Below are 18,288 nucleotides of genomic sequence, written 5' to 3' on the forward strand. Positions count from 1 at the left end.
TCACTAACTCGTGGTCTGTTTTGTCACAGACACATGTGGAGGAGTGACTATGCAGACACACATGCGTTGCGCAGTGCGTTATCTTTGCTGTAAGGATAACAAGCGTGATAAAAATATTCGACACGGTGGTTAAGGGAAGTCCGGTCGGTGAGTCGGCGAAATAATTGAAAAATAAAAGAATTTAAAGTTTTTTCAACAAAATGCTGATAACAATTTTTTAGTCGGCTAGTTTCACGCCGGGTCGGTCGGGTTACGGCAAACAGACATATTATTTTGCTCAGCCTCATGTTCATTATTGGTATCGCAAAAGTATTCTAACATGTGACCTTTATAACATGGTAGCACAGTAACGGAACACTTTTGTTTTCCAGGGCAGTCATGAGGTAACGAAGGGGGCAAGCCTCATTCTCTGCTGCTTCTACATGAGCGATTGCCTCACAGATATAAAGTAATGTGTATGTTCAGTAAATACATTATTCTAAAACATGAGATGTACACGTATGGCATGTTTAAAGGCCAAAAACTATGAATAATTCACAATATGTGTCCTCTTGATAATCAGTCCTCTTGATCCCAGGTTAGCTCTGAGGGGCAAAGCTCAGTCCTGGCCCCTCAGTGAGTCAGAGAAGTCATAAACCACACTCCCAGAGGTCAAAGGTCACGGCCCCTCATCCCATAACGTCTTGGGTCAAGGACCAGACCGGGATACGGACGGCTCATTCTCCACAGACATACAATGTTTGTTACACGAGTGGTTGCCCCAGTAATCTCATGCCAAAGGCCAACGGCAGATGTGCCTAACCCTAACCCTATGTGGAAAGTACAATACATCTGTTACTTAAAGCTGCCCCATGTTCCACACTGTGGCATTAAATGTCTATATCTGGCATATATTTAATTGTGGCTGTTTTTCATGTCTCAAAAATACCACAAAAAGCATTTTTACAATGAGTAGGAATCACCTTTCCACAAAGCTGCTTCTGTGGATACACTTTAATGCCACTGCGGGACATTCTTAGCACACGAAGCAATAACATCACCAGACCCTTCACCACAACAAGTGACATCTTATTTATTTACATCTACTTTAAAGAGGCACAATGAGGATGGTGTATTTCAGGGGTGGGCAAACTATGGCCCGCGGGCCACATCCGGCCCGCTGGGCCTTTCAATCCGGCCCACCAAGCTTGTCCAAGTAATATTAAACTATTTAAATTATTTTTCCTTTTTTTCCCTCAGGCATCTGCACTTGTATCCTTAATAAATATGACGGGAAATTAATTAAATAATAGATTCAATAGCCTATATTTGACAGAAAAGTGATATTTTATTTGATATTTAATTATTATTTTTTCACCAATGATCGCGGGCCGGCCCTCCACTACTTGCCTGGATTCGAATATGGCCCTCAGAGGAAAATAGTTGCCCACCCCTGGTGTAATTGTTCATTGTTAATTGACAATAGAATTACCTGGAATAAATGAAAGATAAAATACTGTAGCACGTTCCAAGCAAACGAATAACAATTTCATAAGAGAAGCATTTGAACAAACAAAAGATTCGAATGGACAACGCGTTGATAATAAGTAAACATTCACCCGCCTCCTGCTCACGGCCCTGACAGGGCCAGGAGCAGACAGGACCCAGGAGCAGACAGGACCCAGGAGCAGACAGGACCCAGGGCCAAGTGCGTCACAGTCAGAGAGCGGAGGAGGAATGTACGCTCCGGAGGGACAGGCAGGTGAACGATTTGAAGGATATGCACCCATCACATGATACTGTATTATGAATGTGAAGTTTGATGGTATAAACTACTTCATAAAGCACTACCCAACGGTTAAACCTACTCTTATCTAACCAGCTGAGCATCGGATCGTTTGTATTTTTAACTAAACTCTTAAATGATGTTTCAGACTTCTGTGATCGCTCCTCCTCAAACTGTTTCAATAGCTGTGAAAATCGTGATACTTTTTAAGGGATTCTGTTTGTTTTATGTTTTGATTGTAGAAAAGCTAATTTACTTCAAATATGGACCTAAAATGCATGAATTAATAGATTTGACACAGAATTACAGTCATAATCACAGACATGATCATTAGCAGGAGACTAGAATCACAGAAGGTGAATTCATGGGGATTCAGGGGAGTTAGTTTAGTTTTTATTAGTTTTGACAAATATTGTCATGATTCACACGGGAATAGAAGCACAGATGACGTTTGTTTTATTATTTATCTTAGTTTTTTTTTTTATCTTAGGTCTTTTGTAAAACTACCGTAATCTTAACTTTAAGTCATTCAGAAAGTACACGAGGAATGGTTTATCTCTTACAAATGTGAACGAAAATGAATTCAGGATTTCACTGTTGTCGGGTCGTGATGTAAACAATCTAAAATAATTCTAAAATTCTCACAGTCATTGTAACACTAAACATCCCCAAACTCATGAAATCCTGATTTACATAAGGCTGCCCCAAATAAATTGTCTGTTTGCTGTAACCCGACCCAACATTTTTCAAGTGGGTCGGTCGGTAGGTCAATTCTTATTTTTTTTTACTTTGAATGCAAAAAAAAAAAGATCTAAATTTAAAGGGTCAGGCTTCAACAGTCAATGATTGGGAGACTAAATCCCCTAATTTTAAGATATTTATATCGACCTTTTGTACGCCATTATCCTTTATTATGGGAGCGAAGGCGAGCGGGGGGAGCATCCGGGGGACACGGGCGCCGCCATGTTTGTTGACATATTATTTTGCTCAGCCTAACTTAAGGGACAGTTTTTTTTTTAATGTTGAGGCCGTAGTTCTACTACTACTACTCTATTTTGATTTCCAAGAGCCAAATGCATTCTCTCCTGGTGCAATGAAGAGTGGTTCAGATGAGTCACGCTGCATGCGCCGTGTGGCTGTGTTTGGTGACGTGGAGTTTGCAGGCTGCAGAGAAGAAACAGCTGTGATTCATGAAAACACAATTGAACCAGAGCAAAACAACACACTGCGGTCGTAATAAACTCAGCACAAAACGTTTGGACGGATGAGAAAAAGTACGAGGGACTGACTGATCTCGTCTGGATCATTCACAGTGGAAAACAGGAGATCTGGAAAGAAAATGCCAATATTTTAATCTAGTAGCCTAACCTAACCCTTGTAGTGGTAGTAGTAACAATAGTAGTAGAAATTGTAGTAATAATAATAGTAGTAGGATTGGTAGTAGTAATCATAGTAATGATATTAGTAGTAGTAATAGTAAAAGTAATAGTTGTCAGTTTTTTTAGTTTTTTTTGGAGCTGTGACGGAAAATCAAAAGGCCGTCCGTCACTTTGATGTTACTTTTCGTTTTACATAAGATATCAACATAACTCGAACGTCAAATGAAGTGATGAATTTAAACCTCCGCTACGGTTTTCTTGGATGCACTTTCGAGACTGGACTGAACACGGGACTTCGCCTCAGCAGCTCCAGCACGTCGCTTCACTTTTCTTTCTCCAGGATTCAGCCCTTTAATGCCGCGGTTGTTCTGACACGTGTCATAAAAGCGCAGAATATTGTCCCGCTTTATGTTTATGTTACGTGACCACGAGTTTATAGAAGACGCGCTACAGAGTGTGGCAGCGGCGGAGGAGGAGGAGATGGATGAGCGGGCCTGGCGTGTCCGGCGTGTGCATCTGCAGAGGCCCAGGGAGACGCCGAGGAAATACAGTGGAGATAAAAAGTCTACACGCCTCGGTTTAAATGCCAGGTTTTGTGATGTAAAGAAAAAAGACGCAGATAAACAATTTCGGGAACTTTTAATGTGACCTATAACCTGTGCGATTCAGTACAAAAAAGACGGGAATGGGGAGTAAAAATAATCACATTCAAACTCATCTATACGAGTCAATACACCTCGCCGTCGTTTAAGTTGCCTCTGATTAACCCCGATAAAGTTCAGATGTTCCAGACGTTTTGGTAGACGCTTGTTACGGCCAAAGCCACGGTCCGCAGAGCGCTTCCAAAGCATCAGTGGAATCTCATTGTTCAGAGGTATCAGTCAGGATTTCCAAGGCTTCAGACGTACCATGGAACACACTGCAGCGAAGACAGTGATAATCAAGTGGCGGAATTATGATTACCAAGAACTGGACGTCCCTCCAAGATTGATGAAAAGACTTGAAGGAAACTGGTGAGTGAAGCAGCCAACAAGCACTGACTGTGTAGTACAATCTCCCGTATTCTTCATGTGTCTGGGCTGTGGGGCAGCGTGGCAAGTCGAAAGCCTTTTCACACAAAGAAATACATCCGAGCCGGAAGAAAAACACATGTGAAGTCGTCCAAAAGCATGTGGGAAAATGTGTTGTGGTCTGAACTGTTTGACCATAACTCCATAAGGTATAGCACTGCACACGAGCAAGAGAACAGCGTACGCACAGTGAAGCCTGGTGCATCATGGGAACAGCGTACGCACAGTGAAGCCTGGTGCATCATGGGAACAGCGTGCGCACAGTGAAGCCTGGTGCATCATGGGAACAGAGTACACACAGTGAAGCCTGGTGCATCAAGAGAACAGCGTACGCACAGTGAAGCCTGGTGCATCATGGGAACAGCGTGCGCACAGTGAAGCCTGGTGCATCATGGGAACAGCGTACACACAGTTTCACTTCAGCTGGAACTGGGGCCTTAGTCGAGGTGGACGGAATTCTGAACAGTTTCAAATACCAGTCAATGTTGGCACAGAAGCTTCAGAAGCTTCAGGCTTCTGCTGGAAAGATGAAGAGGAACGTCATCTTTCAGCACAACAATGACACAAAGCAAACGTCCAAATCGAATCAAACTGCTTCACCAGCAGAAGATGAACAGTTTAGTTTAAGGTCTTGTACTCTGATGCAACCAAACTATTTTTCTGACTTTACTGTAGCGAGAGAGTATATATTTTTTGCCTGAGGGTGCCACCTGTCGTAGTAGTAGTAGTAGAAGTAGTAGTAGTAGTAGTAGAATGCAGTAATTATGTAGTGGTCAATTGCTGGACAAGTACTTAGGTATTCTTCTCTGTAATAATACTTCTTCTCTCTCCCTCCCTCTCCCCCTCTCCTTCTCTCTTTCTTCTCTCTCCCTCCCTCTCTCTCTCCCTCTTCTCTCTTCTCCCTCCCTCTCCCTCTCTCTCCCTCTCTCTCCCCCTCCCTCTCTCTCCCCCTCTTCTCTCTTCTCCCTCCCTCTCTCTCTCCCTCTTCTCTCTCCCTCTCTCCCTCCCTCTCTCTCTCCCTCTTCTCTCTCCCTCTCTTCCTCTTCTCTCTCCCTCTTCCCTCTCTCTCTCTCTCACTCTCTTCTCTCTCACTCCCTCTCTCTCTCCCTCTTCTCTCTCCCTCTCTTCCTCTTCTCTCTCCCTCTTCCCCCCTCTCTCTCTCCCTCCCTCTCTCTCCCTCCTCCCTCTCTCTTCTCTCCCTCCTTCTCTCCCTCTTCTCCCTCTCTCTATCTCGCTCCCTCTTCTCCCTCTCTCCCTCCCTCCTCTCTCCCCCTCTTCTCCCTCCTCTCTCTCTCTCCCTCTTCTCCCTCCTCTCTCTCCCTCCCTCTCCCCCTCTTCTCCCTCCTCTCTCTCTCTCTCTCTCTCTCTCCCTCCTCTCTCTCCCTCCCTCTCTCTCTCTCTCTCTCCCCCTCTTCTCTCTTCCCTCTTCTCTCCCTCTCCCTCCTCTCTCTCCCTCCTCTCTCTCTCTCGTCTCCCTCTCTCTCCCCCTCTTCTCTCTTCTCCCTTCTCTCCCTCCTCTTTTCTCTCTCTCTCCCTCCTCTCTCTCCCTCTCTCTCTCCCTCCTCTCTCGCCCTCCTCTCTCTCCCTCTCCCTCTCTCTCTCTCTCTCCCTCTTCTCTCCCTCCTCTCTTTCTCTCCCTCTCTCTCCCTCCTCTCTCTCCCTCCCTTCTCTCCCTCCTCCCTCTCTCTCTCTCCCTCTCTCTCTCCCTCTTCTCTCTTCTCCCTTCTCTCCCTCCTCTCTCTCTCTCTCTCCCTCCTCTCTCTCCCTCCTCTCTCTCTCTCTCCCTCCTCTCTCTCTCTCTCTCTCTCCCTCCTCTCTCTCTCTCCCTCTCCCTCTCCCTCTCTCTCTCTCTCCCTCTTCTCTCCCTCCTCTCTTTCTCTCCCTCTCTCTCCCTCCTCTCTCTCCCTCCCTTCTCTCCCTCCTCCCTCTCTCTCTCTCCCTCTTCTCTCTCTCCCTTCTCTCCCTCTCTCTCTCTCTCTCCTCCTCTCTCTCTCTCCTCCTCTCTCTCTCTCCCTCCTCTCTCTCTCTCTCTCCCCTCTCTCTCTCTCTCCCCCTCTTCTCTCCCTCCTCTCTCTCTCTCCCTCCCTCTCTCTCTCCCTCCTCTCTCTCTCTCCCTCCTCTCTCTCTCTCTCTCTCCCCCTCTTCTCTTCTCTCCCTCTCTCTCCCCCTCTTTTCTCTTCTCCCTTCTCTCCCTCCTATCTCTCTCTCCCTCCTCTCTCTCCCTCCTCTCTCTCTCTCCCTCCTCTCTCTCTCTCTCCTCTCTCTCTCTCCCCCTCTTCTCTCTCTCCCCCTCTTCTCTCCCTCTCTCTCCCTCCCTCTCTCTCTCCCTCCTCTCTCTCTCTCCCTCCCTCTCTCTCTCTCTCCCTCTTCTCTCCCTCTCTCTCTCCCTCCTCTCTCTCCCTCCTCTCTCTCCCTCCTCTCTCTCCCTCCCTTCTCTCCCTCCTCCCTCTCTCTCTCTCCCTCTCTCTCCCCCTCTTCTCTCTTCTCCTTCTCTCCTCCTCTCTCTCTCTCCCTCCTCTCTCTCCCCCTCTTCTCCCTTCTCTCCCTCCTCTCTCTCTCTTTCTCCCTCCTCTCTCTCCCTCCTCTCTCTCTCTCTCCCTCCTCTCTCTCTCTCTCTCTCCCCCTCTTCTCTCTTCTCTCCCTCCTCTCTCTCTCTCTCTCTCTCTCTCCCCCTCTTCTCTCTTCCCTCTTCTCTCCCTCTCCCTCCTCTCTCTCCCTCCTCTCTCCCCCTCTTCTCTCTTCTCCCTTCTCTCCCTCCTCTCTCTCTCTCTCCCCCTCTCTCTCTTCTCCCTTCTCTCCCTCCTCTTCTCTCTCTCTCTCCCTCCCTCTCTCTCTCCCTCTTCTCTCCCTCTCTCTCCCTCCCTCTCTCTCTCCCTCCTCTCTCTCCCTCCTCTCTCTCCCTCCTCTCTCTCTCCCTCTCTCTCTCTCTCTCTCTCTCCCTCTTCTCTCCCTCTCTCTCTCCCTCCTCTCTTTCTCTCCCTCTCTCTCCCTCCTCTCTCTCCCTCCCTTCTCTCCCTCCTCCCTCTCTCTCTCTCCCTCTCTCTCCCCCTCTTCTCTCTTCTCCCTTCTCTCCCTCCTCTCTCTCTCTCTCTCCCTCCTCTCTCTCTCTCTCTCCCCCTCTTCTCTCTTCTCTCCCTCCTCTCTCTCCCTCCCTCTCTCTCTCCCTCTTCTCTCTCTTCTCCCTTCTCTCCCTCTCTCTTCTCTCCCCCCACATTATCTGCCAGGCTCTTGAACACTTCCACATGTGTGAACTGAAAACCCATCGTGCTCGTGTTACTAACCCGTTTCAGCCACGCTTTACCCGCAATGTCCCTCTTCACGCCTGCACACAATTATATCGCCAATTATACTTCAATCAGATATTAGCCTGTGACGCGGGGGTGACGGGAGCAGGCTAAGTGCTGGGAAGTCCATAAAACCTGATTTATGACACTGTTTTGAGAATGGATTTAAGATGGTGAAATGTTTTGACCATAATGATGTTGTTTATATGTGGTCATCGTGTCCACTAATGTACTTTGTCATATTCTGTGCAGACAAAAACAACATATGTAGTAACAAGGTCTTAAATGATGACTAAAGGACTGAGGTGAACTAAAGGTGAACTTGGTACATTCACTGGTCGTCTCCATGGAGATGTTCTGCTGTTTTGTCTGGATCGTACTCCAGTATTGCATTAAACACATGTATTTAATTACAGGTGAAAAACAGAGCTTCTTACTGTGAGCACACTTGCCTCTCCACAGATCTGACTTGTAACTCCATTTAATGCCCTACTGTAGAACATTTTAGGCTAAACAATGTAATCTCTATGAAGAATAGAACGGGTACATTTAAGTGCAGTGAAAATCAGTCGGCTTGAATAATCAGACAACCCAATCATAGATGTTGCTGTGTCTTTACAGTCAAAACACTGTTGTATTTTGAAATAACTCCATCTTCAACTCTTTCCTGTTTGCCACATGGTTTGCCCTCGTTTGCATCATGTCCCTCGTCTAAACCTGCACATGTGAGAGAAATCAGATTACTTACATCAGAGGTTTACGGGACATTTCAATAATCTGACTACACTACACACATGTTTGGGTGCTTAAACGGCCGAAGAGGAGGAGATGGAGAGGCTGAAGAGGCTGCTGCTGAGGAGGAGATGGTTATTCTTGACTTACGTCCAGGTGGTTGCAAGTTCAATTCCCTGGACATTGTGGCGTCTCATGTTTTAGGCTCTTGTCATGTGGGCGAACTCGTGTGGAACAGCATTTTGATCTGGACGGGGGCAGCTCGAACTAGATTCCTTGAGAGAAAATGGGTCAAATATTTCTGGCAGGAGTGTTTTTGATTGAAATGTTCTGTGGCACTGTGTGATTCTAGGAACCGTTGAGAGCAATCATCGTCCAAATCCCATTTAATAAAACTAGTGCGTCGACTTCAAAGGCCAGAACTAAACCCAAAGCAACTCCAAACTGCTCCAAACCAGCGCATTATGTTGTATCTTCATCCAAAACATTCCTGAAATAAATATTTGTATGGCATTTCATGTAAAACGCACACAAATTAGCTACATTTTTTTTTTTTTTTGGCATGTGAGGTTAGAATGTGATGTAGGTGTTGGAGGAACAGCCCTCAGCTGGTTTAAATCCTATCTATCTGATAGGTTCCAATTTGTTAATGTAAACAAGAGCTCCTCACCAAGCTCTAAAGTAATTTACGGTGTGCCACAGGGTTCAGTACTCGGTCCAATTCTGTTTACTCTTTATATGCTGCCATTAGGCAACATTATCAGAAAGCATGACATTAACTTCCACTGCTATGCAGACGACACTCGCTCACTCGCTGTATTTATCAATGAAACCTGATCAGAGCGATCAAGTAGACAGACTTAGTGCTTGTGTGAAGGAGATAAAAACCTGGATGACACTAAACTACCTGCTTCTTAACCCTGAAAAAACCGAGGTCATTGTGCTTGGCCCTAAGCATCTACGAGACGCTCTATCTGAGCTGATAGCCACACTGGACAATGTCAGTGTAGCCTCCAGTTCTACTGTAAGAAACCTTGGAGTCTTATTTGACCAGGAGCTCTCATTTAAAGCTCATATAAATCAAGCTTGTAAAACAGCCTATTTCCATTTGCGCAACATCGCCAAAATCAGAAGAATTCTGCCTAAAAGTGATGCCGAAAAACTTATCCATGCATTTGTAACGACTAGATTAGACTACTGTAACTCCCTGCTTGCAGCGTGTCCTAAAAGCTCCATAAAAAGCTTTCAACTGGTTCAAAATGCAGCAGCAAGATTACTAACAGGAACAAAAAGAAGAGAGCACATTACGCCAGTGCTGAAGTCTCTTCACTGGCTCCCGTCGAGTCTAGAATCAAATTCAAAATTCTACTCTTGACCTACAAAGCCATAAATGACATGGCCCCATCCTACCTCAAAGATGCTATAGAACCATATCATCCAAACAGAGCTCTTCGCTCTCAGAATGCCGGCCTTCTGGTGGTGCCAAGAGTCTCTAAAAGTACTGTAGGAGGTAGAGCGTTTAGCTACCAAGCTCCTGTGTTATGGAATCAGCTCCCGACCCATGTTAAATATGCTGACACAGTCTCTTCATTTAAGTCCAGGCTTAAAACGTTCCTCTTCGAAATCGCTTATGGTCAGACTAGTTAGGAACAGAAACATAAACCCACAGCTTTAGATACGCTGCCCTAGGAGTAACTATGCTGGGGGAAGTATGACAGCTTGAGCACTATCCTCTTCTTCTTCTGACTACTTATGCTATCAAACAATATTTATTTTTTGATTCCACTTGCAAACTGTTCACCGCCTTCTTTTCTTTCTCTCACTCCTGAGGACCTGTGGACCCAGATGCCCCTCCCCTGGTGAAGTGGTCCCTGCCCTGTGTGGACGGTCCCTCATCTGCCTGAAGAGTGGGTCCAGCTCGCCTCCGACGGTCCCTCATCTGCCTGAAGAGTGGGTCCAGCTCGACTCAGACAGTCCCTCTTCTGCCTGAAGAGTGGGTCCAGCTCCAGTCTCCTCGTGTCCGTCTGTCCGTCTGTGAGAGTCGGATCTCTCCTTCACTGGAACTCCTCCAGGTTTCTACGCTTTTTTTCCCAAAGAGGTTTTTTTTGTAGTTTTTCCTGGCCGAGAAGGAGAGTCTAAGGACAGAGGACCCTGGGACATCGTCCCTCGCCACCACAGACATTGTCTGACTTCATCGCCACCACAGACATTTTTGATTCATTTCTCCCTGTGGCCCTCAGAGGCAACTGTTGTTGTGATTTTGGGCCTTACAAAAATAAATTGATTTGATTTGATGTGCAGTTCATGTGTGTTTTTGATGCTTTATTTTGTCATTTCGCTGAATCAAAAGAACACATCATTTGACATATAGTCACTACATTGTTTTTAATCACTTTATGATGTATTTAAATAAGCATGGATAATAAAAATGCAAAACAATACTTATTCCTCTGTGAAACGATTATACCGTCATCAAATTCGAATGTTTATCTTGTTGTTCGGGTCGTGTAAGGCTTCGAGTGAGAGTCATTTTCAAAAAAATCATCTGCAGTTCATTTAAGTCTACCAAATCCAGACTCCTGTCCTTGTTTGAACTGTCTCCTCGCAATGTAACGTCAATTAGGCCGCGGCTATTTTATTACTTGCTTTACGGATCCGCCGCACTTAGATGATTGATTTCTACAATATAAGTACAATAAATTATTAGCAATTGTTTTTTTTATAAAATACTGCCGACAACGCACAATAGCATTAAATGAAATATAAAAAGCGGTATCAAGTCAAAAGATAAGAGCGCGTGAAGCAATTTTTCGTCAAAATCCTGCGGGAGTCATTTATTTTGGAAAGCATTGTTGTGACGGAGCGGCGCCGTCCAGTGCGCGGTCCCGGCGAGAGCGCGCGTGCCCGTTTCCATGTCTGCTGCGCGCCTTTATATCACAAATAAATATTTTAAACCCGTTTTACACATTTTCTCCAGGGCGTTTTGCCGTGACTAAGACTGTACACTTAGAAGCGTCAATTCTACCAACGCAAAACACGCTAAAAACTACTGTTACACTCACCTGTGCGCCGCGCCTCCCCCCTCCTCCTCCCGTGGTGCGTTTTGGGAAAATCCGGAAGAAAAAATCGTTTGAAATTGAAATGATATTTATATTTCGTCCGCCTGTTCAATATATTTAATTTAAAAATCCGTAAACCAAGTAATAAAATAACTGCGGCCTTCGCCTGGGGTGATTTCAAAACTGTAAATCTTGAAGTTCAAAATCTTCTCCAAGCTACAATCACCGCCGCAGCAGAACCATCAGCCGCTCCATCTCCTCCTCTTCACCACCACCACCAGTGTCTAACATCGTATCCTCTGATCGTGCATGTCTTTGGTCTCTCACTGGAATGCTAACTTATAATCATAAGCACTTATTATTAGAGTTAAATTACAGACCACGGAACCTCGAAAATGTCTTTACAGTAAATATGAACTGGCTCAAACTCAAAGACGATGCTGCTTTGTTGCATGTCTGATACACTCCACTCCCCGGATAGAAAATACTATTATATTATTATTATTATGAGGGTTGAAAAATGATTTAAACTCTCTATAATGGCATGATAACGGGCTATGGAAAATACTCAGGTGCTTTCACTGGCTGTAGGGCTGGAAACACAGTGATCGTTCTGTTTATTGCTATAATTACATTAGTATATGATTGACTAAAACTAAGATAAACAACTTACGCAACAATTTGAGCCATTTCTAGTTTTAGTACACGCTGAATAATATGTCTTTAGGAACTTTGCGATGTGAAAGGCTTGAAAGACGTTTAATCAGACGTAGAAATAATTTGAGATATTATAGTTCTGTCAACTTCTAGTATGATGGTGTAAAAAAATCAGAATACTGGAAAAGGCTGATTAAACCACCAGTGTTTTTAAAAGTGCAACGTGTTTTTACAGTAAATATTGAAACATAAATGACCAAAACTGGAACTCAGGTTAGTTCTATAACCCCCAAATCTGTCTGGAATATCTTGATTTTGGCTCTGCTCATTGTCAAACTTACATCACTATATTTATCACAAATAGCTTGAATGCCTTAAACACGTACTGCATTTGACTGATTACAGATTCTGGCCATGGCACACACCGACGTTCCCGTTTGCTGTCATTATTTATCAAGAAGTGCCTGCCAAGAAAAGCAAATTACCCTTCCCAATTCTGCCTTGTCTGGGATGCCGTGTAATGACGCAGGTTTGGTGTTCGAGTGAATTCACGATAAGGGTTTTTCCTGCAGCTTTGAGCTAAATGACTAATGTGTCATCGAGCAGAAAAGCCAATTATGTGGTGGAAACGTGAAATGACTGTAATTTTCTGCTTTGGTTACAGCTTGTATGAGGTTCAATTAAAGCCGGCTATTTGGAAGTTTAGACAAGTTGAATTGATAGTTACAGGAACGGAATTCTTCTTCTGTGCAAAACCATAACATAAACTTAAAGGTGCACGACATGACAATGATCCACAGTGTGGCATTACTCCTGACACTGAAGGAGGAGGTCCGACGCAGAGATTTATCTACACCTTTACTTGTTTTTTACCGTCTTAAGAACAAAACTAGTACATTATTGAGTCTTCGGTTCACACGTATTCTTCATTTACCTGATGCTGTGTTCAGACCGCGGCGACGCCCTGTTGGACACCTGTACATTTGAAGGCAGATTCATGGATTCTGAAGAGTATTTTCTTTACAAAGCCCCGCAATGGAGGCGATCGGCCCGGAGGCTTGCCCGGGTCCACCAGACACTTCAGAGGTGATCCGAGTTTGGTTTGTTCCAAGTGCTGCGTCTGGATGATTTTTATCGATGCCGAGTTTGTAATGAAATACTTGGGCACGTCATTGGAGCGTCATCTAAAAGCACTAAAAGCTTAAAATCACACACACACACACACACACACACGCACGCACACAGACACACACACACACATACACACACACACACACACACACACACATACACACACACACACACACAAACACACACACAAACACACACACACACACACACACAAACACATACACACAAACACACAAACACACACACACACACACACAAACACATACACACAAACACACACACACATACACACACACACACACACACAAACACATACACACAAACACACAAACACACACAGACACACACACACACACACACACACACACAATCATAATCATTCCAGCACTATTCTCAGGGAACAGTTCAGACACTTGCAGATTTCTTAAGAGTACATCCATTTTGTTGTCTGCCATGTTCAACTGTTTGCTCTACTTCCTGTCATGTTCAACTGTTTGCTCTACTTCCTGTCATGTTCAACTGTTTGCTCTACTTCCTGCAATTTTCAACTTTTATTCATCAGTTTTTCTTCACAAATTGCAACTTGACTAATGTAAAATTAGGATAAATATTTACCAAAGAAACTATCCAATCAAACAATGTAATAATAAGAAAACATGCCCTTTAAGCCTTGAAGTACTTATGTCCTAATATTGTGTCCTAAAACACACACTTATGCATGATGTCGCTTAAATTTCATTCTTTGTCTGCTCTTTGCACATCTACGACAGGTCGACTCGTATGCTCATCACCAATGCAAATAATGTATGTCAGAACCACAGCTGACGGTAAAGACGAGGACTGATATATAAATAGAGTTTTCAGCTTGAATAGATTTTCTTTGGATTTAAATTTTGTTTACATTAGCGATAAGAATCAAGATGGCTGCCACAAGCCACAAGCCACATGTCTGATGAGGGACAAAGAGCATTAATTACAGGAAGTAGATGTAAATCTCTCACAGTAAAAAAAAATAATTCAGTTTTAGTCGTCTGGACAAAAAACAGGGCATTCATCTGGACCCTCATCTGGGAGACAGAACAAATGAGTCTCACCCCCTGCAGGACACTCTGTCCCCTGCAGGACACTCTGTCCGCTCTGGAGAGCAGCTTCAGTGAGAGACTGATCCACCCTCGATGTGTGAAGGAAAGGTTCCGTAGGTCTTTCCTTCCTGCTGCTGTCAGACTTTATAACAAAAACTGTTAGTACTGAACACTCGCAATACTGACCTAACCTAATACTGATGTGCAATTCTGTCATATGTGCTATTACTGTTGTGATTCATGTGCAATTACTGTGAAATTCATGTGCAATCTATGTGCTGTCGTGACACATATTCATGTGCAATTACTGTCGTGATCACATGCAATGGTATTTATGTATTTATTTATTTATTTATTTGTCTATGGGAGTTTTTATTTGTTTATAGGAGATCTTCTACTGAAAGTGTTTTTCAGACTTCCTATAAGTGATCTTTTCTTCTGTATCTACCTCTGTATCTACCTGCGTTGCACCAATGAAATTTCCCCATGTGGGACAATAAAGGAATATCTTATCTTATCTTAACTGAAGCTTTCTATTGCATGGGGGGGGGGGGGGGGGGGGGGGCAAATGACATTAAATATTTCACCGGAAAATTGCTGTGAACAAATATTTTGCTTTCACATTTTGCCTTCTCGAACACATTCTTTCAGCTTCCTCTGATTCCACTTCTCGCCGCATTTGAGTGCTGTATATGTTGCACACAGGTGAGCGTCTCTGTTAGCCAAACACAAGCCGCGTCGCCATGGAGATAACGCGGCTAACACCACTTTGAAGCGAGCTCAAGTGGGCCCCACGAAAACACATCAGCTCAGAAGCATCTCCAACGTAAACAAGGGTCAACGTTAGCACGTGAGCTAGTCCGACACAACCCGCCCGTCGCGCTTGAGAAAATCCTCTTCAAATTGCACCATAACATTTACCTTGGCGAGAGACGGGAGCCGCGGCTGAAATTTTAGCGCTTTGTCGCTAAAATCATCAACATGGCTCAAAAAAGACGCAGCGCTGACCGGAGCAAGGGATTCTGGGAAGAGGAGTGACAGGCGCAGAGGTTCTGGTTCTACTGTCTGTGCCATGCTAACTCCAGTAAAGTTCACTCTGAGGAGATAAATCAAATATAAACATGAAATAACACACAATCTGATCTTTCCAGAGGACGGACTACAACATGTTTGTTTCTATTTATTTAAACTGGTTCCAGTCCAAACTTTGTGGATGATTTGACCCGTGTTTCCAGTGGAAAGTGGAAAGTTCTGCTTAGCGTCATCATCTAAACACATGTACAGACATCTCCTGCTCCTGCAAACCTGGATTTACTCTCCGACCTTAGACAATGACATCGTTTTGTGTTGCTAATCCTGCTACTACATTACGCTAGCTTAGTTGAGCGTACTTACCAGGCCTGTAGAAGAAAACCTTTTGCCCTTTTGAACTAAATCTCTTTTTGGAGTCTTTTGTTGAAGCTTGGGACGTTTTGCAGACACACATTGTGCTTAAGAATGACATCACGGCAGGGTCAAGGGTCAAACACGCAGACAAGCTAAGATCCCAGTGCTGCACTTAAGACGATTTCCTGCTTTGTTTGGGGTCAAAGTTGAAAGATCAGACATCTTGATTACATCATGGCCATCAACACAAACACGCTAACATGCTAACATGTCGGCGGTGTCGGTGGCAACGCCAAACGTGTATTTTCCGAGACGTTTTGTCAAGTGCGTTGATCCAAAAACCAAAAGAAGATGGAAGAGAATGTGGTTTAACATGTGGGAATATTTAAAGTGTTGGAGCAAAATTCTTTCTTTCAAAATTCCGTCAATCAAAAATGGCGGTCTCTATCCGTGTGGTTAAGTGAGATGGGCACGGGACATTTTTCATTGTTAAGTTGCACATTTGGTGGATACAAATGGAGGCTTTGATTACAATCACACCAAAAATCAGAACATTGTCTTATTTCTGGAGTTATTTGGTGATTGAAATGTCACGTAAACCGTTGCGTTTGTAAGCACCGGTAATCAGATTTCTCTCTGATTGTTCAGTCCTGCGCAGGTTTTGACGGGGGAAATTATACAAAAAAATGGGCCAACTTGTGCCACAGACAGAAATGAAAGAAAATCTGTTGAAGATTGAAAGAGTTAATTGTTCTTTGACTTCCAAACAGCTACAGCGATTGAGTAAAAAGTAAGATCCTTTTGGAAATGTAAATAGTTGTGGACAGGTCCAGGGCAAAAAGATGTGGAGACAGAAAAAACTACTTGCAGTCTAAATACTTCAGTCATGAAGAGAGTCAAAGTCCATCATTGCGACGTTTCAGAGGAACAATAGTGTTAGAACTGACACGTGTTACCCGGTGTTTTGGATGATCAGATTCATCTTGAGCATGAGAACATAAACCAAAAAGCAGATATAAATATGGGTCCAAATCCAATATTGTCCATGTAAATAATATATCCACTGACGAGTTTCATATTTGGTGAATATTTGTTGTAAACTCGACTCATCTCATTCTGGAAGCCCGTCTGAGGCGTAGAACATAGAGCGAAATAACAGACTAAAAAGCGTTTTTGGGCCGCTCAGGGAATCTGTGCATCGTTGACTTGTTGGTCACGTGAACATTGGACATTTTACACAAATCAATCTACTTTATATGTTAGAGGCGAGACTTTTCCCTCATTCTCCATTTAAACCGAAAGAGTTCCCGCTCGACCGGAAGTCCGATGACAAAGTATCAATACGTGGGAAGCAGAGGAAAAAGTGGGCGGGGCGGGATAAGGTCAATTCACCCTGGAGAGACAAAGAGACCACGAGAATGGACTGTTTAGCAGCTTTATTCGAGAGTTATTTGGCGCTCAGACCCCGGCGGAAGACGTTGCAATCATGGGCACTCCATGATCTATTTGTATTAGATGTGTCCCCCCGGAGCCTGGAGACTGGTGGTGGTAGATGTGAAGAGGAGGTAGAGGATGAGGGGAATGTAGAGGAGGAGCTGGGGAGGCGGTGGGTCGCAGTACGGTTTGAGCGGCCGAGCCATCTGCCTGAGGGCTTAAATGCAACCGCCTGGTGCTGATTGGGAGCAGGGAGGAGTCACTGGGAGCGTTGATTGGGAATGAGGAGCAGGTGCGAGGGCCATGGTACAGACGCCCCCTGACCTTTCACCCTCCTTCTTGGCCGGGAAAAACTGCATAACCTCTTTGGGATAAGCGCAGAAACCTGGGAGAGCCCATGGTGATGGAGGGATCTGACTCTCACAGACGGACAGGCCACGCCCGCTTGAGTGCGATGATGGCGCTGGGAGAGGGGTCCTTCCATGGTGGCCTTGATGTAGATGGATGGAGTTAGGTCTTCCAGGCTGAATTTACGCAGGCTTCATTTCACCCTGGAGAGACAAAGAGACCACGAGAATGGACTGTTTAGCAAGCTTTATTCGCGAGTTATTTGGCGCTCAGACCCCGGCGGAAGACGTTGCAATCATGGGCACTCCATGATCTATTTGTATTAGATGTGTCCCCCCAAAAACCCGGGGTCTGAGCAGCTGTGTGCCAAGGTTATTACGGATACTCAGAAAGAACATGACAGCAGATACTTAGTATAGAGTAGACTGGTCAGGCCACGAGGCCGCCATTGATCACGTGGTGGCCCGAGAGGGGCGGATGCGTAGCGACGGGGAGAGTAGGGGGCGAAGCCCTGAAAACTATAAGCGTCTGAAATGGAGGCCTCTATTCACGGAGATGTGGTGAAGGACCGAGGACAGGAATATGAAGCACCTGGGAGTAGATAAGAAATGTAGACACGGGGAGAGCTAGAGGATGCGACTAAGGAACAGGTAATGAGGAAATATGAACCACCACCAGTATTTGTTGCGAGATGAGACTTACTAGAGATGCGAGGAGCGTTGAGCCAAGATTGGAGGCAGGTAGGGACGAACGTACGGGCATGGGCGAAAGGGTCTGTCGCCCGAGTTGTTAGAGGGCTGTGGAGGATATGCCCTGAGTGGCCGCGGATGTGGCGGCTCCTATTCTAAACCGGTGCCCGGTGAGACGAGGGGGCGGATTGCATAGGATCGATGTTACCTTCAGGTATTTCCGAAACCGGGGGGCTGCTGTCAGGGGCTGCCTCTGGAGTAAGGAACAGCGG

The sequence above is a fragment of the Eucyclogobius newberryi genome, unplaced genomic scaffold, assembly GCF_026437365.1.
Source record: "Eucyclogobius newberryi isolate DKJ021-1_F unplaced genomic scaffold, fEucNew1.0.hap1 SCAF_1, whole genome shotgun sequence".
In the NCBI taxonomy this organism is placed as follows: domain Eukaryota; kingdom Metazoa; phylum Chordata; class Actinopteri; order Gobiiformes; family Gobiidae; genus Eucyclogobius; species Eucyclogobius newberryi.